This window comes from Bubalus bubalis, chromosome 11 (genome assembly GCF_019923935.1).
Source record: "Bubalus bubalis isolate 160015118507 breed Murrah chromosome 11, NDDB_SH_1, whole genome shotgun sequence".
Taxonomy (NCBI): Eukaryota; Metazoa; Chordata; class Mammalia; order Artiodactyla; family Bovidae; genus Bubalus; species Bubalus bubalis.
Genome location: NC_059167.1, coordinates 35403690 through 35430824, shown reverse-complemented (window position 1 = coordinate 35430824; position 27135 = coordinate 35403690). Strand labels below are relative to the sequence as shown.

The 27135-nt window shown below is 39.5% G+C and overlaps 1 long non-coding RNA gene across 3 annotated transcripts in view; it reads left to right on the top strand.

Moving 5' to 3' along the window:
• The window catches only part of LOC123328023, a 100258-nt gene that overhangs the window by 28322 nt on the left and 44801 nt on the right, over positions 1-27135 (top strand). Inside the window, exons 2-4 of one of the 3 annotated variants that reach the window (XR_006542726.1) lie at positions 1658-1726; positions 18140-18292; positions 18400-18759. This is a non-coding gene — a long non-coding RNA (uncharacterized LOC123328023). Of the gene's footprint in view, positions 1-1657; positions 1727-18139; positions 18293-18399; positions 18760-27135 lie in introns of those variants that run through there. The other 2 variants (XR_006542727.1, XR_006542728.1) reach the window with 2 other exon arrangements.

Sequence of the window (27135 nt, the reverse complement as noted above, 5' to 3'; positions counted from 1 at the left end):
TTGATTCATCCTTGGGACTTGCCCAGGGGCTGTACTGTTGCAGTTTTTGAATGTGATTTAAAATAAGCTGAATAATATATCATTGATTTATCTCCTAGATATCTGAAGAATCATCTGGAGTTAGGGAAAATTTAAGGTGCTAGTGATTGAGTCAGTTGTACACAATGCAGTTTTCTGAAGATATCCTGACGTTTTACCTTCAACATTAAAAGTCTAGATAATAAGTGCTTGAAGTCAACTTCGGGTCAACTTCAGATACAGTTTATGCTCCTTAGATGTCTTTGGATTCCACATCCTGAACCTGTAGGGGCTTATTCTATCCTAGCCACAATCAAAGCCACCCAGCTCCACTGGGGCCCACGTGGCTCTGCTCCCTGGGTCTGACCAGCCTTTCCCTGGGAGGGCTGGGTCACACCCCTTGCTGTGATCCTGCATCTGGGCCAGCCACCCTATACCTGAGTGTTCTGGGACCTCGGGTCACTTCTGGACCTGGACAAATATCATACACTGGGCATGGGAGTCTACTTTCCCAGAAATCAGAAAGGTGCTTGTGTTAATCAAGGTTCAGAGAAACAGAACCAACAGGGTGTTTATGTAACTGCCTACTATTCTTTTTTATCTTGTCAATTGTTTATTTTTTATTTTAAAAAATATTTATTTGGCTGTGTCAGCTCTTAATAGTGGCATGCAGGATCTTCATTGCAGCATGCAGGATCCTTCATTGTGGCCCACAGGCTTCTCTTTAGTTGTTTGTGGCAAGCAGGCAGGCTTAATTGCCCCAAGGCATGTGCAATCTTAGCTCCCCTAGGGATCAAACCCAGTCACCCGTACTGGAAGGTGGACTTTTTTTCATTCAAATGTTATTTATTAATTTAAAAACTAACATGTTTATTAATTATAATAAATAAGTAATAATACAATATATTAATTTAAATTTTATATTAATTATATAGTAAATAATTTGATTTTTTAGTTTTTATAATAAAATTTATTTATTTTAATATTTTAATTTATTATATTAGTTATATAATAAATGATTTAATTTATTGATTTTATTTATAATAAATTGATTTAATTTATTAATTGAAAATTAATGAAAATTAATTTTCAATTCAATAATGAAAATCATGATCTTCAAGATCTTGGAAGGTCATGTACACACTGCTACATTTAATGTGGATAACCAACAAAGTCCTATTGTATAGCACATGAAACTCTGTTCAATTTTATGTGCCAGCCTGGAAGGGAGAGGGGTTTGGGGAGAATGGATACATTTATATGTGTGGCTGAGTCCCTTTGTTGTTTACCTGAAACTACCACAGCATTGTTAATTGGCTGTACCCCAATATAAAATGTTTTTGGTGTTATAAAAAAAAGTAAGAATATGAAAATTACAGGTTTGAGTCTGCACATTGTTATGATTTGTAACAATAAAAAATTCCACTAGCATAAGACCCAGGTTCGAGCCGTTGGTCAGGGAGATCCCCTGGAGTATGAAATGGCAACCCGCTCCAGTATTCTTGCCTGGAAAATTCCATGGACAGAGGAGCCCAGCGGGCTACAGTTCATGGGGTTGCATAGAGTTGAACGCGACTGAGCGACTAACACTTCAGCGATAAGGAGAACAAAAAACTCATCTAGAACTTCTCACCCACAGGTTACATCATGCTGTGCCAAGGTCTGGTTTCTACCCTGACTCTCACCAGTGACTTCCTCCTAGCATGAGGTACTAGTACGCACAAAGCATAGGAACGGCTCTGCCACCATGTGTGCCTTGGTTATTAGCTTCTACAAGAGAGTCATTCATTAAGGGATTTGCCAATAGCTTTTTCTGTCTTCTCTCTGAATATGATTCTTATCATTTGCTTTGCAACTGTTGTTCAGCAATGCCATGACATGCACTTTACTTGCAAAGTATTATTACTTTTAATAAGGTTCATAAGAATGAATGATGGGCATTGTTTTGATCCAGCAGCAAATTTCACTGTTTTCATATTGGAGAATATTATTTGTTTTCTGTTTGTTTTGAAATAGAACAGATGATTGGTTCATCTGAGCAGTCATGATGCTTTATTAGAACATTACACAGGGGTTCATGCTACTAGTTGGCAACATTTTGAAGCAGACAACATTGCTGAGTACTAGAGAATAAATTAATTAATGACTGTCATTCAACTTCAAAGATTAATCATATTTCTTGTCTGTATTTTTCATCTTTTGTTACTTATAGGAAATCAGTACACATTGTATATTTGTTCTAGATTTCTAGCCACTTTTTATGTGGTTGTTCTCAATTATAGTGTTTACGTTATTATTTTCATTACTATATTTATACTTTGATGAACTATTTTATTTATTTATTTGGCTGCACTGAGTGGTTTGCAGGATCTTAGTTCCCTGACCAGGGATTGAACCACTAGGCCACCAAGGAACTCCCTCAATGACCCATATTTAAATTATTGCTGCATTGGACATAAAATATAACAAAGGGTAATTTCAAAAGTGCAAATTCAACAAATATAAACTTTATTAAATGATATTCAAATATGTTCTCTAAGATAAATTATGACATATTAATTGAATATAAGCTGAAGCAAAGTGATTGAAGTAGTCCTTGTAAGATTTTTACAACTTTAAGAATGTGTTGATTACTATACATGAGATGAGAGATTCATGGGAAAATCCTATTTAGTTATATTAATGCATCTCACATTTTTAAATGTATGTGGAACAGTTTATTAGGCTTTGCTTGAGGCTTTAAGGTATGGTGTTTCAGATACCAAAAGTTCAGAACACCATGCAAAGACTTTAAAGTAGATGTTCAAAAATCAAAGAATCAATAGAACTTTCTACAATGATGGAAATGTTCTATATCTGTGTTTCCTGTGTGTTAGCCTCTAGCCACATGCGGCTATTGAGCCCTTGACTTATAAGTACCATGACTGAATTTTTAATTTTTTGTAATTTTGATTAATTTGTAAATTTGATTAGCTTATTTCTTTATTTTTACTTTTTTGACTGTGCCACTTAGTTTGTGAGATATTAATTCTCTGACCAGAGATCAAACCCACACCCTTTGCAGTGAAACCATGGAGTCCTAACCACTGGACCATCAGGGAATTCTCAATTTTGATTCATTTAAATTTAAATGATTGAAAAGCTGGCTTAAAACTCAACATTCAAAAAATGAAGATCATGGCATCTGGTCCCATCACTTCATGGCAAATAGATGAGGAAATAATGGAAACAGTGACAGACTTTATTTTCTTGGGCTCCAAAATCACTGCAGATGGTGACTGCACCCATGAAATTAAAAGACGCTTGCTCCTTGGAGGAAAAACTATGACCAAGTTAGATGGCATATTAAAAAGCAGAGACATTATTTTGTGGACAAAGGTCCATCTAGTCAAAGCTATGGTTTTTCCAATAGTCGTGTATGGATGTGAGCGTTGAATTATAAAGAAAGCTGAGTGTCGAAGAATTGATGCTTTTGAACTGTGGTGTTAGAGAAGACTCTTGAGAGTCCCTTGGACTGCAAGGAGATCAAACCAGTCAATTCTTAAAGGAAATCAGTCCTGAATATTCAATGGAAGGACTGATGCTGAAGCTAAAGCTCCAATAGTTTGGCCACTTGATGCAAAGAACTGACTTCTTGGAAAAGACCCTGTTGCTGGGAAAGATAGAAGGCAGGAGGAGAGGGGACGACAGAGGATGATGGCATCACTGACTGGATGAACATGAATTTGAGCAAGCTCTGGGAGTTGGTGATGGACAGGGAGGCCTGGTGTGCTGCAGTCCATGGGGTCGCAAACAGCTGGACACAGTTCAGTGCGACTGAACTGAACTGAACTGAATTGCACAGAGTTAATTGCAAGTGAAAGTCACTCAGTGTTAATTGGCTCTTAAATCCTTCACCCACACAGAGAGCATAGATGGGATGAGGGAGAAAGGATTGGCGAGAGTTGTTATATGGATTCCCCAACTGCCATCAAAGAGTAGAGCTGGTGGTTGGATGCTCCTCACTCAAGCCTCGTGAAACAGGCTCGGTTCCAGGAATTTAAAGGATGAGAGTGGGCTGGCTAGCTGCTGACAGGCAAATAAAATTGAATGGGGCCAAGACTTCCTAAATGTTTCCTAAGACCCAGGTTTGAGAGAGAGAGTGGTGAGAATACCTACCCATACATACAGTCTGATAGGGTTTCCTGAAGGGTGATGATGGCCTAACAGAAACTCTGAAGAAATTATTATGGGCCATAGAAGGAGTAAGACAGACAGACCAGACAGATTTAAGATATGATTGCTTAGATCAAGGAAGCTATAAGTAAAAGATTTCTGATTGGGATGTTTCTGAAGCAACCACGGAGCCAAGCTCTAAACGTTTGCCAGGACCAAGTCTTCAAGGCCATTTTAAGTCAGCTGTTTCCTGCCTTCCTCACCTCTTCCTTTTGCTCACTCCTCTCGCTGCCTAAGGGGTCAGGAACCGTGGTTAGCAAACAGGATAAGAGGTGGGTATAGCAGCCTAGACAGTCTACTTCAACTAAAGTCGGTTTGCTTATGTCAAGTCATGGTAAGGATTTTTGTTTCCTAAAAGGAATCAGAAGAGTCATGAGACTGCTTGAGTTCATTCAGAGGTAAAGGATGAACCAGTTCCATCTAATAAATTTGAAGGGATAGCGAAAGACAAAATTCAGTTGTTTTATGATTATAGCTCATGAGTCCAGCCTGTTTTGTATACTATGTATTTATGTGAACAAAACTGTTCTTTCACTTTTTCCTCTGAAATATATAACCAGAAAACTACTCGATGGAAGGGTATATTTTAGACATTGATGGAACCCCACCCAAATCACAGTACTAGGCTGTCCAATCCATCCCCCACTGCTGTGCATGTTGGTGGCAAACCATTCATAGCTCCACCTTTCCCCAGAGAACTGCTCTAGTCCAGAGAGAACCAGCTCGTCAAGAGTTGGCTGGGAGGTTGTTAGCCACTTCCCCTCAGCCAACCAGTAACTGACAGATGTGTGGAATACAGCTCCTTGTTTTTTTGAGGAGGCAGTAACTCTGTGAAGCAAGACACATTCTAAAGCTCCCCATGGGATCAATGTGAAACTAGACTCCAGCTGAAACTATGGCTTTGCTTAGCTTTTACTCCTGTTCTATCTTACTACCCTTCTCTCCTGCAGGTTTCTCCAGAGAGCACTGTTCAATAAATAACACAGTCTAAGTAAGTCAAACCCAAGTCATTAAAAGTTATTAGTTATGTTCATTCTCTTCATTGATCTGCCTGCAAGTTCCCAGCTTTTTAAATTTCATGATCCAGTAAAGTTTTTGTTTTTAAACAGGGGACCCAATAGGGGGTCACCAACTTTTACTTTTGCAAGTACAATTAAGGGAGAAAAATCCTTTCTGAGAAGACACCATTGGTAGCATATTAAAATCTCACGCTCTTCTTCCTTGTTTTCAGAATCCCAATTTTGTTCATGTATGTAGCCAGGGAATTCCGGGTAATTGAACTCCTCTTCTGCAGCAAGGAGTGAATCTTGATTAGGATAAGCCAATTATGCAGTCCCATCCCTTTGCCAATGATTTGTTTAGGAGTGAGCCCTGACTTAGTTTTAGTCAATGAGATATATATAATGCAGGAGTTCTGGGGAAAGTTTTTCTTATTCTTAAAAAGAGAGATACATGAAGAAAAAGTGCTCTTCAGGGTAAGATCCAGGTTATGGAGAGCTTGAACCTTATACAGTTTGGGGGCCCTTTTTAAGGAAAAAGGCATAAAATTATCTTGCTTTTTCAGTTTACAAAAATACATGACCAGGTGAATGATTGCTAGGGTCCTCTTCCGGACCTTGGAAGAAACCTGTAAAAGTAAAGGGTTCTAAAGCTTAAGCTTCCTTAGTGTCATGGTAAATCACCACTGGCAGCCTTGCTTTTTTGGACATTGCTGTCCTTATGGGACAACCGGAACTACTGCCGCCATCTTGGGACCATGAAGAAAGCCAGCTTAAGGGGACAAGCCAACATGCGCCAGATGGCACAGTGCAAGGATGAAAGAAATCTTGCTGGAATCACAGCACTTGACTTTCCTTGGAATTCCTTTAAGTACAGGATTTTTGTGTGAAAAATGATAAGTATCTTTATTGTTTCAGCCACTGTTCAATAATTTGTAGGCAAAAGCATCCAAACAAAGACAGCTACTATCTACTCTCTCCATTGTTTCACACACACACACATGAACACACATACCCCTAAATATGTAGAAAGGAGATAATTTCAGAGTATAGGATGGTCCTTTATATCAAATTAAATTGATGGTGCTTTATATCAGATTAAATTAGCTTTACAGAAAATTCAATTCATTACCCTTTTTTTCTTGTTGGCTGTGTACCCAATGAAAACTTCACCATGGTATTTGGGAAGCACTGGCCTAGACCAGTGCTACTGAAATTGTGGTTCATGGGCTAGTGCCAGTCCATGAACTATTTATTATCAGCCTACAATGAGATATATTCTGAAACCAAGAGTAAGAATTTAGAAACCTTCTATAGCATTTAGAGATTTGAGAGTAATTTTTGTTATAATTAATGAACCAACATTGAGGCATTATTATTATTATTATTAAAGTCTATACTTTATTCAGATTTCCTTAGTTTTTTCTTAGTGTCCTTTTCTATTCTAGAATCTTACCCAGAACACTACATTACATTTAGTTGTCATGATACCTTAGGTTCCTCTTGGCTTCTTTCTCATGGCCTTGACAATTTTGAGGAGAAATGGTCAGTTATATTGTAGAATGTCCCTTAATTAAGATTTGTCTAATGTTTCTCTCATGATTAGTATGTCTTTTTTTAAAAAATTCATTTTCATAGTACAGTCATTCATTTTTACTGTGTTTTACAAAAGCATTGGTCCAGGAAAATTCCCTGGTGCTCTATTGGTTAGGATTACTGTGATCCAGCGGATGTTAGCAATTTGATCTCTGGTTCCTCTACCTTTTCTAAAACCAGCTTGAACATCAGGACGTTCACGGTTCAAATATTGCTGAAGCCTGGCTTGGAGAATTTTGAGCATTACTTTATTAGCGTGTGAGATGAGTGCAATTGTGCAGTAGTTTAAGCATTCTTTGGCATTGCCTTTCTTTGGAATTGGAATGAAAACTGACCTTTTCCAGTCCTGTGGCCACTGCTGAGCTTTCCAGATTTGCTGGCATATTGAATGCAGCACTTTCACAGCATCATCTTTCAGGATTTGGAATAGCTCAACTGGAATTCCATCACCTCCACTAGCTTTGTTCGTAGTGATGCTTTCTAAGGCCCACTTGACTTCACATTCCAGGATGTCTGGCTCTAGGTCAGTGATCACACAATCGTGATTATCTTGGTCATGAAGATCTTTTTTGTACAGTTCTTCTGTGTATTCTTGCCACCTCTTAATATCTTCTTCTTCTGTTAGGTCCATACCATTTCTGTCCTTTATCGAGCCCATCTTTGCATGAAATGTCCCCTTGGTATCTCTAATTTTCTTGAAGAGATCTCTAGTCTTTCCCATTCTGTTGTTTTCCTCTATTTCTTTGCATTGATTGCTGAGGAAGGCTTTCTTATCTCTTCTTGCTATTCTTTGGAACTCTGCATTCATATGCTTATATCTTTCCTTTTCTCCTTTGCTTTTCGCTTCTCTTCTTTTTGCCAACATCTGCTGGATGATGGAAAAAGCAAGAGAGTTCCAGAAAAACATCTATTTCTGCTTTATTGACTATGCCAAAGCCTTTGACTGTGTGGATCACAATAAACTGTGGAAAATTCTGAAAGAGATGGGAATACCAGACCACCTGACCTGCCTCTTGAGAAATTTGTATGCGGGTCAGGAACCAACAGTTAGAACTGGACATGGAACCACAGACTGGTTCCAAATAGGAAAAGGAGTATGTCAAGGCTGTATATTGTCACCCTGCTTATTTAACTTATATGCAGAGTACATCATGAGAAACGCTGGACTGGAAGAAACACAAGCTGGAATCAAGATTGCCGGGAAGAAATATCAATAACTTCAGATATGCAGATGACACCACCCTTATGGCAGAAAGTGAAGAGGAACTAAAAAGCCTCTTGATGAAAGTGAAAGTGGAGAGTGAAAAAGTTGGCTTAAAGCTCAACATTCAGAAAACGAAGATCATGGCATCTGGTCCCATCACTTCATGGGAAATAGATGGGGAAACAGTGGAAACAGTGTCAAACTATTTTTCTGGGCTCCAAAATCACTGCAGATGGTGACTGCAGCCATGAAATTAAAAGACGCTTACTCCTTGGAAGGAAAGTTATGACCAACCTAGATAGCATATTCAAAAGCAGAGACATTACTTTGCCAACAAAGGTCCGTCTAGTCAAGGCTATGGTTTTTCCTGTGGTCATGTACGGATGTGAGAGTTGGACTGTGAAGAAGGCTGAGCGCCAAAGAACTGATGCTTTTGAGCTGTGGTGTTGGAGAAGACTCTTGAGAGTCCCTTGGACTGCAAGGAGATCCAACCAGTCCATTCTGAAGGAGATCAGCCCTGGGTGTTCTTTGGAAGGAATGATGCTAAAGCGGAAACTCCAGTATTTTGGCCACCTCATGCGAAGAGTTGACTCATTGGAAAAGACTCTGATGCTGGGAGGGATTGGGGGCAGGAGGAGAAGGGGACGACAGAGGATGAGATGGCTGGATGGCATCACTGGACTTGAGTCTGAGTGATGGACGTGAGTCTGGGTGAACTCCAGGAGTTGGTGATGGACAGGGAGGCCTGGTGTGCTGCGATTCATGGGGTTGCAGAGAGTCGGACATGACTGAGCAGCTGAACTGAACTGAACTGTGCTTTTGCTGCTATGACCTGGGTTGAATCCTTGGTCGGGGAGCTGAGGTCCTACAAGCTGCTCACAGCATGGCCAAACACAACAAAACAACCAAAAGAATCGGTCTGCAGTAGATTGGAAAAAAAACCTGGTCCTTCATCACAGGTAGTTTGAGCAGCACTGGTCTAAAGAGCTACTAGTCTAGTCTTAGCATTTAAAATTCTCAAACAAATTCTCCTAATGAAACTACTGGTTTGCCTTTGGATACCATTCTGTTTTCTGAATCAAAGTGTTATGAATGGGGCTTTTCTTTTTTTTTAATTTATTTATTTTTTATTTTTTTTAATTTTTTTTTTGAATGGGGCTTTTCAATTTAAATTTTAAGAAAAGTTAAATTACCTTTTTAAAAGATTATCTTTTGGGCTATCTATAGTATGTCAGCAAATGCTTGATAGCTTACAGAACATTTGAAAGAATGTTCATAAACTGTCAACTATGATGAAAATAGAATGTGTCTGAATCAAGATTGTAGTAGGGAAGAACATCTGACTCCATTTTTGATCTGTTTTTCTTTAACCTTTGTATCCTGTTGCTTTTACAAGTTAAGAATGTTGCCTATAGCCTGAAGTATTCAGGATAGCCCATTCTCAAGGCTCTGACCTTTAAAGATGTAACACTTTTCCATTCAGTTGCAGATCAGAGAATAACATTTGTCTTGTTGGAGGTTTACAAGAATATCATGATCTGACCTATGTGGACAGCAGAGAGAGCAAAGGATTCTGACCCCAAGAAGTTTGCACCAACCAACCACATTCTGTCCCTTTTTAGTATAAAAGCTAGAATTCTAACCCAGGAAAGATGGTTCTCTGGGACACCAGTCCATCATCTTCTCAGTCTGCTGGCTTTCCAAATAAAGTTGCTATTCTTTGCCCCAACAACTCATCTCGATTTATTGGCCTATCATGTGATGAACCGTTATGGACGATGCAGCAAGGTTGGCCTCTGTAAAAAGATCTTTATTCGAGAGGTTTTGTACAATTTAAGCTAGAAGCCCTAGAGGTAGCATACAAAGCAGAATATAGTCATATGTTCATCTGCATTCTGCTTGGTTTAGCCTTGCCATTAGGTGTTTTGGTTTTCTTTCTTTTCTCTCTCAATTTCACTGTAACAAGTACTTCGAGCACCGACAGCCAAATTTTCTCCATTATGTCACATTCCTCGGTGGGTTACCACTGTCGTGTTCATCCTTTTTTCCCATGTTTCCTCTGATATATTCATGTTGATGATATAAAGAGTTCCCTAAACCTTGCTTCTTTGTGTATTCTTTCTTTGATCCTTGTGTCTAGAAACATTATTATAATGAGCCTTCTTTGGGCTTTGATGATAAAAGCTTCACTTGGTATGTGTTTCCTCTCTGGAACTTGATTTTTCTAGTTGTAAGATGTGTGTTAAACAGTGTATATAAACCATTGTATGCCACTTCCTTTATTTATTTTTGTAATTCACAAAAGTATAGCCAACTATTTTTAATGTAACAGCCTTTAACTTTAGGTTTAGATCTCCTTTCTGCTTTTGAAGCTTTTGACTTCATTTTGAAAATCTGGTTCTTATTTCTTGCCTCACTTATTATGATGGATACAACCATCAGCTCAAGTTCATTTTTGTTGGTTGTCCAATAAGTCAATTGAGGAGCTATGGCGGTTTTTCAAGAACAGTTTGCAGTAAGGCTTTTGACTCTGATTTTAAAATTGTGGTAAGACTGTCCTTGCTCCTCATCTTGATGTTTCCGTAACAGTTGCCAACGCAGAAGGATAAAGAAAAGCACATGTAAGACTATCTTTCCATTCATTCAGTGATGTTCACATGTCAGATACTACTCTTGCCCCAGCGTTGCTGGGCTTGCTTCAGAGGTAAAGTGCTCCTGTTTACTGTGGGAAATGTGGGTATATTTATAAATATTCTGTCAGAGCCATTTTTTCCTAAATATATTTCCTTAGAACCATTTTATTTTCTTGATACAATTTTGTCTGTATTTGCCTCTGATCTGGAACTCTGATTTTCAAATGTCTGTTATGAGTGGTTTTTTATTTCCTTTTCTTTCATTTTAAACAGTTCAAGGAAAGACAAATTATATATTCTTCTGTAGGTTTGTCTAGTCAAATGTGATTTTGCCACAGGCTTGTTTGTTCATTTACTCAGTTATTTACCCACAAGGTCAGCGCATGTTTAGAAAGTACTTGTTAGGGGGAAATGCTGTTGTTGTTGTTTATTGCTAAATTGTGTCCAACTCTTTCCAACCCCATGGACTGCAGCACACCAGGCTTCCCTGTCCTTCACTATCTCCCAGAGTTTGCTCAAATTCGTGTCCATTGAGTCAGTGATATTATCTAACCATCGAATCCTCTGTCACCTTCTTCTCCTCCTGCTGTCTATCTTTCCCAGCATTAGGGTCTTTTCCAAAGTGTCAGCTCTTTTCATCAGGTGGCCAAGGTACTGGAGCTTCAGCTTCAGCATCAGTCCTTCCAATAAATATTCAGGGTTCACTTCCTCTAGGATTGACTAAAGGGCAGTGAATGCTATTGCGAGGTATCAGAGAAACAGTGTGAAGACAGACAAAAACTCTGACAAGAAACTTTTGATTTAGTGGGAAAGAGACACATGAAACACATATACATACGTAATTAAAGATGAAATTCTGATCAAGGTTGTGCAGAATAAGTACAACTGCAATTAGCCTAGTTTTGTGATTAGAGATGGGAGGGGGCTGTACAGGCGTTCCTTTCTTAGAGAAGTGTTATTTAAACTGAGACTTGAGGCATAAGGGGAGCAGATCAGGTGACGTGGAATGAAAGACCTTTCTACAATGAACCTACATGCTGGGCAAATCTGATTCTTCTTGCCCCCCCCCTTTTTTTAACCCTGGAAGAATTAATTCATTCAAGTAATACTGAGCACCTACTATGTGCCAGAGATAAACACTTGTGTGTGGAAATAGTGTATTAAATACTCTTTAATAGGAAAGAGAAATTCATTTATGATTCTGAGATTGGTTTGGCCTCTAGAGTTCATTTCTCCTCTTTTTTATTTCGGCAGTTGATAAGAAAATACTTCAGAGACTTCCCTAGTAGTCCAGTGGTTAGGACTCCACACCTCCAGTGCAGAGGGTCCTGGTTTGATCCCTAGTTAGGGATCTAGATCCCACATGTTGCAACTAAAGATTTCGCATGCCACAGCTGGAAGACATCATGTGCCGTAACTAAGACCCGGGGAAGACAAAGAAATACATAGGTAAATTAATAGATAAATAAAAGAAAATATTTAAAGGTAGGAAGGAGAGATCAGATCAGATCAGATCAGTCGCTCAGTCGTGTCCGACTCTTTGCCACCCCATGAATCGCAGCATGCCAGGCCTCCCTGTCCATCACCAACTCCAGGAGTTCACTCAGACTCACGTCCATCGAGTCAGTGATGCCATCCAGCCATCTCATCCTCTGTCGTCCCCTTCTCCTCCTGCCCCCAATCCCTCCCAGCATCAGAGTCTTTTCCAATGAGTCAACTCTTCACATGAGGTGGCCAAAGTACTGGAGTTTCAGCTTTGGCATCATTCCTTCCAAAGAAATCCCAGGGCTGATCTCCTTCAGAATGGACTGGTTGGATCTCCTTGCAGTCCAAGGGACTCTCAAGAGTCTTCTCCAACACCACAGCTCAAAAGCATCAATTCTTCGGCTCTCAGCCTTCTTCACAGTCTAACTCTCACATCCATACATGACCACAGGAAAAACCATAGCCTTGACTAGACGGACCTTTGTTGGCAAAGTAATGTCTCTGCTTTTGAATATGCTATCTAGGTTGGTCATAACTTTCCTTCCAAGGAGTAAGCGTCTTTTAATTTCATGGCTGCAGTCACCATCTGCAGTGATTTTGGAGCCCAGAAAAATAAAGTCTGACACTGTTTCCACTGTTTCCCCATCTATTTCCCATGAAGTGATGGGACCAGATGCCATGATCTTCGTTTTCTGAATGTTGAACTTTAAGCCAACTTTTTCACTCTCCACTTTTCACTTTCATCAAGAGGGTTTTTAGTTCCTCTTCACTTTCTGCCATAAGGGTGGTATCATCTGCATATCTGAGGTTATTGATATTTCTCCCGGCAATCTTGATTCCAGCTTGTGCTTCTTCCAGTCCAGTGTTTCTCATGATGTACCCTGCATATAAGTTAAATAAGCAGGGTGACAATATACAGCCTTGACGTACTCCTTTTCCTATTTGGAACCAGTCTGTGGTTCCATGTCCAGTTCTAACTGTTGCTTCCTGACCTGCATACAAATTTCTCAAGAGGCAGATCAGGTGGTCTGGTATTCCCATCTCTTTCAGAATTTTCCACAGTTTGTTGTGATCCACACAGTCAAAGGCTTTGGCATAGTCAATAAAGCAGAAATAGATGTTTTTCAGGAACTGTCTTGCTTTTTCGATGATCCAGCGGATGTTGGCAATTTGATCTCTGGTTCCTCTGCCTCTTCTAAAACCAGCTTGAACATCTGGAAGTTCTCGGTTCAAGGAGTGGGTTATAATAATAAAATAATAACAAAATTTGATTAATAATAATGAAATAGTGATTGTGAACTCATTGAGAATCCTTTCTGGGTTTCAGTTGCTTCATCTTTAATATGATTAGCTGAACTAGATATTGTGCAAGGCTTTTTTTCAGCTTCAAGTTTTGGTTAAGAGCCACTAACTTTCTGTATTTGCATATGAGAAATAATCCTGAAAGCATTATTACTTGGCGTGTTTTGCATGATATATACAAAACAATTACTTCTATGACTATAGTTTTGAATTATATGAAGATGTTTTCAAAATCTTATTTTAATTTAGCTGTCAGTAAATTTCTTATCATTATTTATTTCTGTTTCAATTCACCAAATATACTATTGCTTGGAAACATGTACACAAGGAACACTAAGCTAATCAAGTGTATATTCAGGCAAGTGTAATCAGTTATATAGTTAATTATGTATATAAATTCTTTTTGAATCTGTTGCTGTTTAAGCCCTGAGATTTAAAATGGTTATTTGGAACTGGAAAGCAAAATTTAATGCTAGGCATTAGACATTTTCCCCCTCCTGCTTAGTTGCAGAAAATTACAAGGTACTAAATCTTGGCCTGATAGTACAGTTATAAGATGCTGTATTTTCCATATAATCCTTTGTGTACAGACACACATACATACCACATATTGCTTGAAGGAATATGCAAATACTGTTAAATATACTACCGTTTTGGCCAGAAACAAAGCCTCTGGCAAACAACAGAGTGCTGCAGCATTTTGCCAGTTTTAAACCTGGTTCTATTTCTCTTCTGATTTCTGGCTGAAATATGAACCACCTTTATCATTCTGCATAGATGGCACCAACCCAGCTGTTCTCTCACTAAATTAATTAATAAAGATTCCAAATGAGTTATAATTTCATCTAAGGAGTAATTTTGGCAAGAAGATGACTTGGGTGAACTCTCTTGCTTCTCTCAAAGAGAATATTAGTCTTGGAGTCCTGGCCGCCTTTCTGTGATGTATCCCTATGGACTACTACCTGTCATTGAATAGAATGGGAAGTTTCTCTACCCACTGTAAAGATGACAACAGAGAGAAGAAAATCTCTTCTACATTCACAAGGGGGAAATGAACCTAATAACTGCCTAGATGGGAAATGGGTTGGGGTCTGATAAATTAGGATTGGAATACTGTTTTCATCAGTTATTTGTTATCTAACTTCAGTGTCCCCATCTAAAAAATGAGGTAATGATACTGTAATCCACATACCAGTAGTCCTTGTAGATTGCCCAATGCTTTCTTAAGAGCTAGTTCAGTATATTGACACTTCTGGGAAAAAATAAATAAAATCCAGTGATGAGTAATGAAGACCTATGAGGTTGCTCAAGGAAAAAAAAGGGGGATTACATTGCACAACTCCCAGCAAGGCTTATTAAAACTCCTCTTTAAACAGTTTTACTTTCCCCCAGCGTCCAGTTCCTCTATCAGTTTTCATATGCATTAGTTAGGGTAATAATAAGTTACCATAACAAACAGTCCCAAAATGGAGAATCCCAGGGATGGGGGGAGCCTGGTGGGCTGCCGTCTATGGGGTCGCACAGAGTCGGACATGACTGAAGTGACTTAGCAGCAAAAAAAAAAAAAAAAAAAGGTTTTTTTCTCTCTCTTGTAACAGTTAGGATGTAAATGTTCCTGGCCAGCAGGGCAGCTCTGCTCCCTGGTTCCTCAAGAACCTCGGTTCTTTCTAAAGCTCCTCATTGATAACATTTGCATAATAAAATTGGATGGATTCCATATGAAGGGAACAGAGAAGGATTGGAGGAGGCACAACTCTGTGTCTGAAGATCCAGGCTCATAAATGCATATTTCACTTCTGCTAATACTTGATTATTCAGTTGTTAACAACTTAATTACTTGACCACACCTACCGTAGCAGTTTGCAAATTGGCCCCAATTCTTCACCCTGCCCTGTACCCAACCCTTTGCATTGTGACTTTACAGCTCCTCTGATCAAAAGGTAGAGTTTGTTTCTCCTCTTGAATCTGGCCTGGACTTGTGATTTATTTCTGCTAGTAGATTATGGCAGAAACAATGCTGTGGCAGTTCAGAGTCTAGATTTTAAAGGCATTCTGCTTTCTCTCTTGGAGTTCTTTCTATCTGCCATGTGAAAAAGTGAAGAAGTCCATGTGAACAAGTCCAACTAGCCTGATGATGAGAAACCATGGAGCAGAGATTGACCACATCAGCTGAGCCCAGCCCAGATCAATGACCCACAGAATTATGAACTCAGTTAGTGGTTAATTTGTTGAAAGTTGGGTTCTCTGGGAAGCAGATGCTGAGATGGAGTTAGGAATACAAAATACTTGTGAAAGGAAAAGGGAAGGAAGTAGGGTTTGGCAGGATTTACAGGCAATGTTTACCCTTTATTAACTATCTTATGTGTTGTATGTAGTTGTAAAAATTTGAGCCAATACATACAAAGTATCTTGGAGAAGGAAATGGCAACCTACTCCAGTATTCCTGCCTGGAGAATTCCATGGACAGAGGCACTTTGCAGGCTACCACGCATGGGGTTGCAGAGTTTGCTGCAACGGAGCACATGCCGAGCATCTAGCAAAGAGCTCAGAGGTGCATTCTGGTTTTGTGGGGCCTAAATGTTATGTAACTTGCAGGTCCCTTTTTAAAGAAAAAGGATACAAAGTGACAAAAACAAAATTAAGTGCATGACCTTGGATAGGTCCCTTGTGAAAGAGAAGCTTTTCCTTCATTAACTTTATAGTAAACCTGCTCCTGATGATGCCTGACAGATGATAAATGTTAGAAAGTGCATGTTATTATTTGTCCAGTAAAAAAAAAATGCACAGTCATTAATTTATTGGTAGTCAGCATTTCACAAACAAGGTGCCATCAAGTTCACTTAGGTGCAAAATCCATACCAACTTCAATTTCCTCCTGAGGGGAATGGAGGGTCCTTATCACAGACAGAGGTCACCTATCCTTCTGTCTCTCCATCATATAAACCTGTGACAGGGGAACCCCCGTAGCTTTGTGAGGCAGAGTCAGACTTCCACTCTACAAGCTGAAAAATAGCAAAAATGTACTTCCTGAGCCTTTTCTGCAGCTAAGACAGCGCAGATCAATCAGGGCGCATGACCTAGATCTTGAAATGAAAATAACTGTGTGAGGAAGGAGTCCAGCAGAATGTTCTCTGGTAGCTGTTTGGAGACGCAGATGCAGTATCTCTGGCAACAGCGCCCAGTGTCTGACATCCAATGTCGGTGGGGTGAGGGGGAAGTTGCCGTGGCTGCGCCCAGGGATAGCACTAGCGAGTTTGGATCCCACACCGATGTGAGTATAGACCTGTATACACAGTCTCCCAAAGATGCCATGAGATGCCCAGTATCTTTTCAATAGATTTCCTTTCCTGCTTAAATTAACCAGAGCAGCTTCCTCCTGCTTGCGGCCAAAATCCCAACAGACATACTATACACGGGTTTTTAACTTCAGCCCTCACAGCTGAAGAGCAGGAAATGTTCCCTTTCTACTTTGGATGAATTCTTACATCTGGAGATGCTATGGAAAGAAGGATGCACTTATGTGAGAATCCGATGAGAAGCATTTTCCTCCTTGAGAGTCAGATTACTCATTTGATGTCTTCAGTTGTTTACTTGCTGTATGACCTTGGGCCATACAAGAAACTCAGTTTCTAAAAGTCTCTAATGCATGCACCTGGAGTTGGTGTAAGGCTTAAATGTGATAGTATATGTGAAAGTGATCTTTAAATTGTTAAGGAGTTAACAAATCTGAGTTATTTTTAAATATATATATATAAAAAAATCTACCCAATTCTTACTCTCAAACTGATACACTAATTCCTGCTTTGGAAAATTTGGATAGTAATTAAAGTCAGTTTGTGAGCTTGAACACATTCCTCACATAATTCGAGCTTGTTCCATCTTGTTTGTATAGTTAGTTGGTGGCTTTACTATGGGAAATGTACCTTTGTAACTTTCTTCTTGCTGTATAGGTCACGGCAATCATGTATCTCAACAACTCTCAAGTATTTTTCAAAATTTGTGAAGGAATAAATTTTATCATTTGAGTTCTTAAAAGAAAATAAATGTAATGTGGGAGAAATAATTTCACAATCATTTATGCAATCCACACATTGGCCTTAGCTCTTTTCCATTCTTAGTTTGGAGTTTCAGTTTCTCTTTGGAGTTTTCTTTTGGAGTTTCTGAACTTGTTTAAAGAACTTGGATAAGCAGGAAATCAATCTTGGAGACAGCAGACTAAAGTATTTTTGTTTCCCATCCAAGTACTAACCAGGCCGGACCCTGCTTAGCTTCTGAAATCAGACAAGATTGGGCGTGTTCAAGGTGATATGACCATAGACTAGACTTAAGCATTTTTGTAATTGTTCTTTACAAAATATTGTTTGGCTTGTATGTAATATATACTCATTACAGAGAAATTGGGACTATAAGTAAGAAAAATATTCTAAATCCCAATAATACTACTTTGGCATTTAGTTATCTATTATTAGTTATTTATTTTGTGTATTATTATCTATTGCTGCATAACACACAGCCCAAACTTAGTGGCCTGAGACATTCTATGAAGCACACAGAGTGTCAGGAATTCAGACAGGGGACCAAGGAGTGGCTTGTCTCTGCTCTATGATACTGGGGATTCACTTGGGAAGAGAAGTGCTGGTGACTTGCAAGCCGTGACTCGAATCATCTGGTGGCTTCTCTACTCACAGGTGTGCTGGTTACCCTGGAATGACACAGAGGCAAAATTCAGCTGCAATTCTTGACTGGAGTCTGGAGCATCTAGGTTTGGTCTCCCTGTGTGGTTTGGGCTTTTCACAACATGGCGACTGGGTTCTAAGAGGAATATCCAGAGGAAACTTTAGGTGAGTAGTCATTCCAAGAGAACCAGGCAGAAACTCCCTGACATTTTATGCACTGACTTCAGAATCCACACTGTATCAGTTCTGTTATGCTCTTTTGTTCAAAACAGCCACGAGATTGTCCAGATTCAACAGGAAGGAGCCATATACCCCGCCATTCAATGGAAGAAATATCAAAGAACTTGAAGGCCAAGTTAAAAATGTATATCTTGCAAGACTTTTCTGTATGGCTTATATGATATACTTATGCACACACACACACATACATATCTAAATTTTTGTGTGTGACTACACCATGTGGCTTGGAGGATCTTAGTTCCCTGACCAAAGATCAATCCCAGGCTCTCAGCAGTGGAAGTAGAGTCCTAACAACTGGTCCACCAAAGAATTTTCTAAGTAATTTTTAAAACAAAAATGAAACCAGATCATGCATTCTATGTTAAACATGATTTTATGTAACAAGAAAATAAAAGTTAATGAGATGATTGTTAACTTCCAAGAACATTTAAATTCTGGGAGGTTTTATATAGTGATCTTAAAATTACATCTGGAGTATTTTATATTTAAGTATTTTATATATAAAAATAACTCAGATTTGTTAACTTCTTAACAATTTAAAGATCACTTTCACATATACGATCACATTTAAGCCTTACACCAACCCCAGGTGCAAGCATTATAAGTGACATTTTAGAAACTTCTAGAAACTGAGTTTCTTGTGGAGCCCAAGGTCATACAGCAAGTAAATAGCTAAAGACATCCAATGAGCAATCTGACTCCAAGGTGGAAAGTACATTTTATAGTTTCCTGGAGATTAATTTAGTGAGAAAAATAAAATTTGGAAAGATGATATCCATTGAGAGTTTTAAAAAGTAAAGGTCTATACAGCGACGTTTCTATTTCAAAGCTATTCTTTGAATTCAACTTTAAATCTGAAGATAGAGCTCTAAACCACTGCTAGTGTTAAAAAGAGAACCAAATGACATTATTTCATCTCAAATATTTTAAAAGATAATGTCAATGCCATGTAGTAAAATCAGGATTTGACTTTTTTATGGTCCTAGGCATGGCTCTTCAAACATGGCCATGTATCAAATCACCTGTGTACATAGCATTCTAGTTATGCTAGCCAGGAATTCAGATACTGTCTTCTTCTTCTTGTTATTTAGTTAATAAGCTTTATTTTTGGCCTTGAGGTATGTGGGACCTTAGTGCTCCGAACCAGGGAGTGAACCTGCACTCTTGGAAGCTTGGAGTCTTAACCACTAGACCGCCAGGGAAGTAACTTCATTTTTTAGAAAAACTTTAGGTTCACAACAGAACTGAGTAGAGAGTACAGAGAGTTCCCATATACCCCCTGTCCCCACACACATACAACCTCCTCACTATCATCATCCCATGTGAGAGTTGTACATTTGTTGCAATCAGTATTTCTACACTGGCACATCATCGTCAGGCAGAGCCCATAGTTTACATTAGGATTCAGTTTTGGTGTTGTACATTCTATGGGCATTAACAAATGTATAATGACCTGCATCTACCATTGTAGTAGAATGGTTTCACTTCCTTAAAAATGCTCTGTGCTCTGCCTTTTCATCCCTCCCTCCCCTCTAAACTCTGGCAACCACTAATCTTTTATTCTCCATAGTTTTGCCTTTTCTGGAATGCCATATTGTTGGAGTCATACAGTATGTAGCCTTAGGTTGGTTTCTTTCAGTCAGTAATATGTATTTGTTGTCTTTTCATGGCTGATCATTTTTTATTGGCTTTTTCATTATCTGTATGTACCAGTTCATTCATCCATCTTGATTGCTCCCAAGTTTTGGCAATTATGAGTGAAGTTGCTGTAAACATCCATGTGCATATTTTGTGTAGACATAAGTTTTCAATTCATCTGGGTAAATACCAAGGGATGCTATTGTTGAACAGTGTGATAATAGTACCTTTAGCTTTGTTAGAATTGCCAAACTGTCTCCCAAAGTGGCTGTACTATTTTTGAATTCCCACTAGCAATGAATGAGAGTTGCTGTTGCTCTACATCCTTGCTAGCATTTGGTGTTGTGAGTGTTCTGGACTTTGCCCAGTCTAATAGGTGTGTTGTGAGATAATAACACATACATGTATTGGTCTCTGCCCCTGGTTCCTGGCACAGAGCTCCTAAAACCTTTGTAATTTCTTAAGAAATAGAAGCCCTAGGATTTGTTCTACTATTTGGTCTTTGACCTTAGTTTCTGACACAGAGTTCCTAAATCCCCTGGAATTTCCTGGGTGATAGCAGTGTCTTTTGTTCTAACAAGGTGACACTTTGGAGGTTCCTGGATGGGGTCTGGTCATCAGAAACACCAAGCCATGATTAGAAGCTTGAAATTTTTAGTCCCACCTCCCATTCTCAAGAGAGAGGAGAGGGTTGGAAACGGAGTTAATGATGAATCATGCCTAGATGATAAAGCCTCCATAAAAATCCCAAAGGTATGGAATTCAGAGAGTTTACAAGCTGGAGAACATAGAGGTGACATGACTCCTTCCCACATCCCTAGCCCTTTGGATTTCTTTATGGATATTCATCTATATTCTGTATCATATCCTTTTATAATAAACTGGTAAATAGTAAATAAACTGTTTTCCTAAATCCTGCAATCCACTTTAACAAAGTACTCAATCACAAAGAGGGGTTGGTGGGAATCTTTCATTTATAGAGAATTGGTCAGAAGCGCAGGTGACAACCTGGACTTGGTGATTGGCATCTAAGGTGGTGACAGTCTTGTAGGACGAAGTCCTTAACCTGTGGGGTCTGATGCTATCTCCAGGTAGTGTCAGAATTGGGTAAAATTGTCAATGCTCAGCTGGTGTTGCAGAGGATTTTTGGTGGGGGAAAACCCTCACATATCTGGTGATAGAAGTGTTGTGAGTGTGGTGTTAGCATGAGAGTAAAAGATGAAAGAGATTCACAGAAGAACTGAGTTTTTCCTACACAGTAGTAGTATCTTGTTGTTGTTTTCATCTTTTAAATGTCATTTAATCTTTTAATGTCATTTCTTTGATGACATGATGTGGAGCATTTTTTCAGATAGTTACTTGCCATGTATACATCTTCTTTGGTGACATGTCTGTTTAGGTCTTTGGACCATCATTTAATCAAGCTCTTAGCTTTCTTATATGTTAAGAGCTCATTATATATTTTGGCTAATAGTCTCTTGTCAAATGTGTGCTGTCAACTACAAACTGGCACTTGCCATGGCCGCTTGCCACTTACCGCTACAACGATTAGGTCATGTGTTGCTGCAACTGCTCATTTTCAACATCCCCTGAAAGGAGTTCGGGGTGGAGAGCAGAAATGAGGCATTCTGTACTCTGGGAAAAACTGGCAGAATAGGTCTTCAGATAGATATTTTCAGGAGCCGATTTTATGAGCCCAATAGCTGTATCTCCTCATATCTAGAAAAGTACCAACAGTCTTCATAGTGGCAACTGCTCCTCGTGACTAACAGAATCTTCTGCAAAAAATATGATCTTGCATGTATTGAAGTGAAGTGAAGTGAAGTCACTCAGTCGTGTCCGACTCTTTGCAGCCTCATGGACTGTAGCCTACCAAGCTCCTCTGTCCATGGGATTTTCCAGGCAATAGTACTGGAGTCGATTGACATTTTGCATGTATTGGCCCTTACTAAAATCACATTTATACTGACCTTCCCCCACTACCTCTTTGGAGCAGTTTTTCAGAGCTGAGATGCTACCTTCAGGGCTATAGTCCTCATTTTGCCCCCAAATAAAACTTAATTCACAACTCTCACATTGTGAATTTTTTTAAGTTAACACTGTTTTACCAATATTTTCATCCAACTATACATCCAAATATTTTCAAGGAAATATCTGTTGCTTGTCATCTCATGAGCTTGATTCTTCTGTTTTCAAGCTGTTCATTTTGCACTAACAGTACATCTTCTACTCGATTGTTTTTCACACTGGGCTCCATTCTAAGAGGATTGCTTTCTTGGCACACACACTCTGGGCACAGGGTGGTGCTTTCAGGTTCAGATAACTCTCTTTAATAATACTTGTAGATATATTTTACCTAGGGTTTGAAAGACAAGGGAAAGATTACTTGACATAATTGAATTATGGAATAAATCATGTACACACATAGCTTATATACAACTGTACACTATGTATAGAGTTATAAAAATTATATTGATGACTCAGATGGTAAAGAATCTGCCTGTAATGCGGGAGACCCAGGTTCTATCCCTGGGTTGGGAAGATACCCTAAAGAAGGAAATGACAACTCACTCCCGTATTCTTGCCTGAAGAATTCCATGGACAGAGGAGCCTGATGGGTACAGTTCATGGGATTGCAAACAGTCGGACACAACTGAGTGACTAATGCTTACTTACTTTAGTGGAGTCAGAAGGCATCCAAACCAGGGCATCTGCTAGTCAGCTCTTTGCCTTTGGTAACTCACACCAATTCCTCTGCCTTGGTTTCACTTTCTATAAAATGAAAGGATCAGATTAGATCAACTCTCAGTATACTTCTAAGGCTGCAGTTGAACATGACTGAACAACTAACACTTTACTTTCATAGATGTAATTGACTAATTTTTGAATTTTCTATGTAGTGCTTATCTCCAGCTCAAACATTTTGTTTTTGATCATTTATTTTCTACCTCTTAGAATGTAAGTGTTAAGGTTATGCTGTATTCATCTCTGTAAACCTAAAACAGCATCTGGCACACAGTAGTAGAGGTGACGGGATTCCAGCTGAGCTATTTCAAATCTTAAAAAGATGATGCTCTTAAAGTGCTACACTCAATATGCCAACAAATTTGAAAAACTTAGCAGTGGCCACAGGACTGGAAAAGGTCAGTTTTGATTAAAGTACCAAAGAAGGGGAATGCCAAAGAATGTTCAAACTACTGCACAATTGCACTCATTTCACATGCTAGCAAAGTCAAGCTCAAAATCCTCCAAGCTAGGCTTTAAAAGTACGTGAACCGAGAACTTCTAGATGTTCAATCTGGATTTAGAAAAGGCAGAGGAACCAGAGATCAAATTGCTAACATCCATTGGATCATAGATAAAGCAAGAGAATTCCAGAAAAACATCTACTTCTGCTTCATTGACTACATAAAAGACTTTGACTGTCTGGATCACAACTAACTGTAGAAAATTCTTAAAGAGATGGGAATACTAGACCACCTTATCTGCCTCCAGAGAAATGTATGCAAGTCAAGAAGCAACAGGTAGAACCAAACATGGAAAAACAGACTGGCTCAAAACTGGAAAAGGAGTGCATCAAGGCTATATAATGTCACCTTGTTTATTTAACTTCTATGCAGAGTACATCATGTGAAATGCTGGGATGAAAGAAGCACAAGCTGGAATCAAGACTGAGGGGAGAAATATCAATAACCTCAGACATGCAGATGATACCACTCTTATGGCAGAAAGCAAAGAGGAACTAAAGAGCCTTTTGATAAAGGTGAAAGAGAGTGAAAAGTATGGCCTAAAACTCAATATTCAAAAAACAAAGATCATGGCATCCAGTCCCATCACTTCATGGCAAATAGATGAGCAAACAATGGAAACAGTGAGAGACTTTATTTTTTGGGGCTCCAAAATCAATGCAGATGGTGACTGCAGCCATGAAATTAAAAGATGCTTGCTCCTTGGAAGAAAAACTTTGACAACCCTAGACAGTGTATTGTAAAGCAGAGACACTACTCTGCCGACAAAGGTCTGTCTAGTCAAAGCTATGGTTTTTTCAGTAGTCATGTATGGGTATGAGCGTTGGACCATAAAGAAGGCTGAGTGCCAAAAATTTAATGCTTTCAAACTGTGGTGTTGGAGAAGATTCTTGACAGTCCACTGGACTGCAAGGAGATCAAATCAGTCAGTCCTAAAGGAAATCAGTCCTGAATATTCATTGGAAGTACTGATGCTGAAGCTGAAACTCCAATACTTTGGCCACCTGATGAGAAGAGCTGAAAAGACCCTGATGCTGGGAAAGATTGAGGGCAGGAGAAGAAGGGAACGACAGAGGATGAGATGGTTGGATGGCATCACCGACTCAATGAACATGAGTTTGAGTAAACTCTGGGAGTTGGTGATGGACAGGGAGGCCTGGCGTGCTGCAGTCCACAGGCTTGTAAAGAGTTGGACATGACTGAGCGACTGAACAACAAGCCTGTGTTTACATTTGATGAATAAATTTATGATTAAATGACTGTGGGGTTGTGTATTCTTCAGATATTGGTGAGACCTTAAGGCAGTTCTATGCCATACTCTTGTCTTGTCATCTTCAGAGCTGCTTACACTTGTTTTTAGATCTGTCTTGTATCAAGTGCTGACCACATTTCTTTAAATTGTCAGAGCAGAAACCTTCATTGCAAGGAATCCTTTGTTTCCCATCTGAAATTGCTCAGAGTATAGATTTAAAGTACTGAGTATCCTATAAATGTGTTTATATGGCTCTATTTAAAATGTATGTGTCTCTAATTCTATAAAATACTTGTTACAGCTGCCAGGAAATGCCCCTGAATGCTGGCCATTAACGGCCTTCTGCAAGTGCTATGGCAGCTGGAGGAGTCTCAGGAGGATGAGAACAACTTTCAGTCCCTGTCTGGAAAATCCTCCATCCTACTTTCTCTGCTCAGGAGACTCCCTGTGCATTGTCACCTCAGCTAGGTTATCCTAACTGGCTGGGTATAAAAATAAAACATATTACTTTGCAAGGGTTCCTATTTATCTATGCACATGTGGTGCCTACTGTGCATTAGGTGAAGTAGAAGATACTCATTACATACTAATAGATGGGTTGTTATTATCATTATTGATTGTATCACTTATTATTTAGGGTTAATAATTAGGAAATATGTATCTAAAAAGTTACATTACACCAAAGAAGATATATGAATGGCAATAATCACACAAAAAGATATCAGCATCACTAATCGTTCAGTTCAGTTCAGTTCAGTCAATCAGTCGTGTCCGACTCTTTGCAACCCCATGAATCGCAGCACGCCAGGCCTCCCTGTCCATCACCATCTCCTGGAGTTCACTCAAACTCACATCCATTGAGTCGGTGATGCCATCCAGCCATCTCATCCTCTGTCGTCCCCTTCTCCTCCTGCCCCCAATCCCTCTCAGCATCAGAGTCTTTTCCAATGAGTCAACTCTTCGCATGAGGTGGCCAAAGTACTGGAGTTTCAGCTTCAGCATCAGTCCTTCCAAAGAACACCCGGGGTTGATCTCCTTCAGAATGGACTGGTTGGGTCTCTTTGCAGTCCAAGGGACTCTCAAGAGTCTTCTCCAACACCACGGCTCAAAAGCATCAATTCTTCGGTGCTCAGCTTTCTTCACAGTCCAACTCTCACATCCATACATGACCACAGGAAAAACCATAGCCTTGACTAGATGGACCTTTGTTGGCAAAGTAATGTCTCTGCTTTTGAATATGCTATCTAGGTTGGTCATAACTTTCCTTCCAAGGAGTAAGCGTCTTTTAATTTCATGGCTGTAGTCACCATCTGCTGTGATTTTGGCCCCCCAAAATAAAGTCTGACACAGTTTCCACTGTTTCCCCATCTATTTCCCATGAAGTGATGGGACCGGATGCCATGATCTTCGTTTTCTGAAAAAGCCAACTTTTTCACTCTCCACTTTCACTTTCATCAAGAGGCTTTTTAGTTCCTCTTCACTTTCTGCCTTAAGGGTGGTGTCATCTGCATATCTGAGGTTATTGATATTTCTCCTGGCCATCTTGATTCCAGCTTGTGTTTCTTCCAGTCCAGCGTTTCTCATGATGTACTCTGCATATAAGTTAAATAAGCAGGGTGACAATATACAGCCTTGACGTACTCCTTTTCCTATTTGGAACCAGTCTGTTGTTCCATGTCCAGTTCTAATTGTTGCTTCCTGACCTGCATACAGATTTCTCAAGAGGCAGGTCAGGTGGTCTGGTATTCCCATCACTTTCAGAATCTTCCAGCTTATTGTGATCCACACAGTCAAAGGCTTTGGCATAGTCAATAAAGCAGAAATAGATGTTTTTCAGGAACTCTCTTGCTTTTTTGATGATCCAGCAGATGTTGGCAATTTGATCTCTGGTTCCTCTGCCTTTTCTAAAACCAGCTTTGTTAGGGAAATGCAAATCAAAATTACAATGATATACAACTTCACACCCATTAAGATGGCTTTATAAAAGTTTTTAAAAAGAAGAAAATAAGTATGGAATGGATGTAGAGAAAATGAAACTGCTATGTACTGGTGAAGGGAATGTAAAATTGTATATGCACTGTGGAAAGTGGTATGCCAGGTGGTCCTCAAAAATAAGCATAGAATTTGGTTCAGGAATTGCACTTTTGGATATATACCCTCCAAAATTGAAAGCAGGCATTCTATCAGATATTTGGACGCCAGTGTTCATATCAACATTTGCAATAACTGAAAGGTAGAATGCTAGCAAACATTCATTGGCAGATGGATGGGCTACAGTTCATGGGGTCAACAAAGAGTCGGACTTGACTGAGCACACAGAGATAGTTTACCATAGACTGCTAAGTCACTTCAGTCATGTCCGACTCTGTGTGACCCCATAGACAGCAGCCCACCAGGCTCCCCCGTCCCTGGGATTCTCCAGGCAAGAACACTGGAGTGGGTTGTCATTTCCTTCTCCAGTGCATGAAAGTGAAAAGTGAAAGCGAAGTTGCTCAGTGGTGTCCGACCCTCAGCGACCCCACGGACTGCAGCCTACCAGGCTCCTCTGTCCATGGGATTTTCCCGGCAGGAGTACTGGAATGGGGTGCCATTGCCTTCTCAGAAACCCCTCCTAAATCACTTTGTCACCA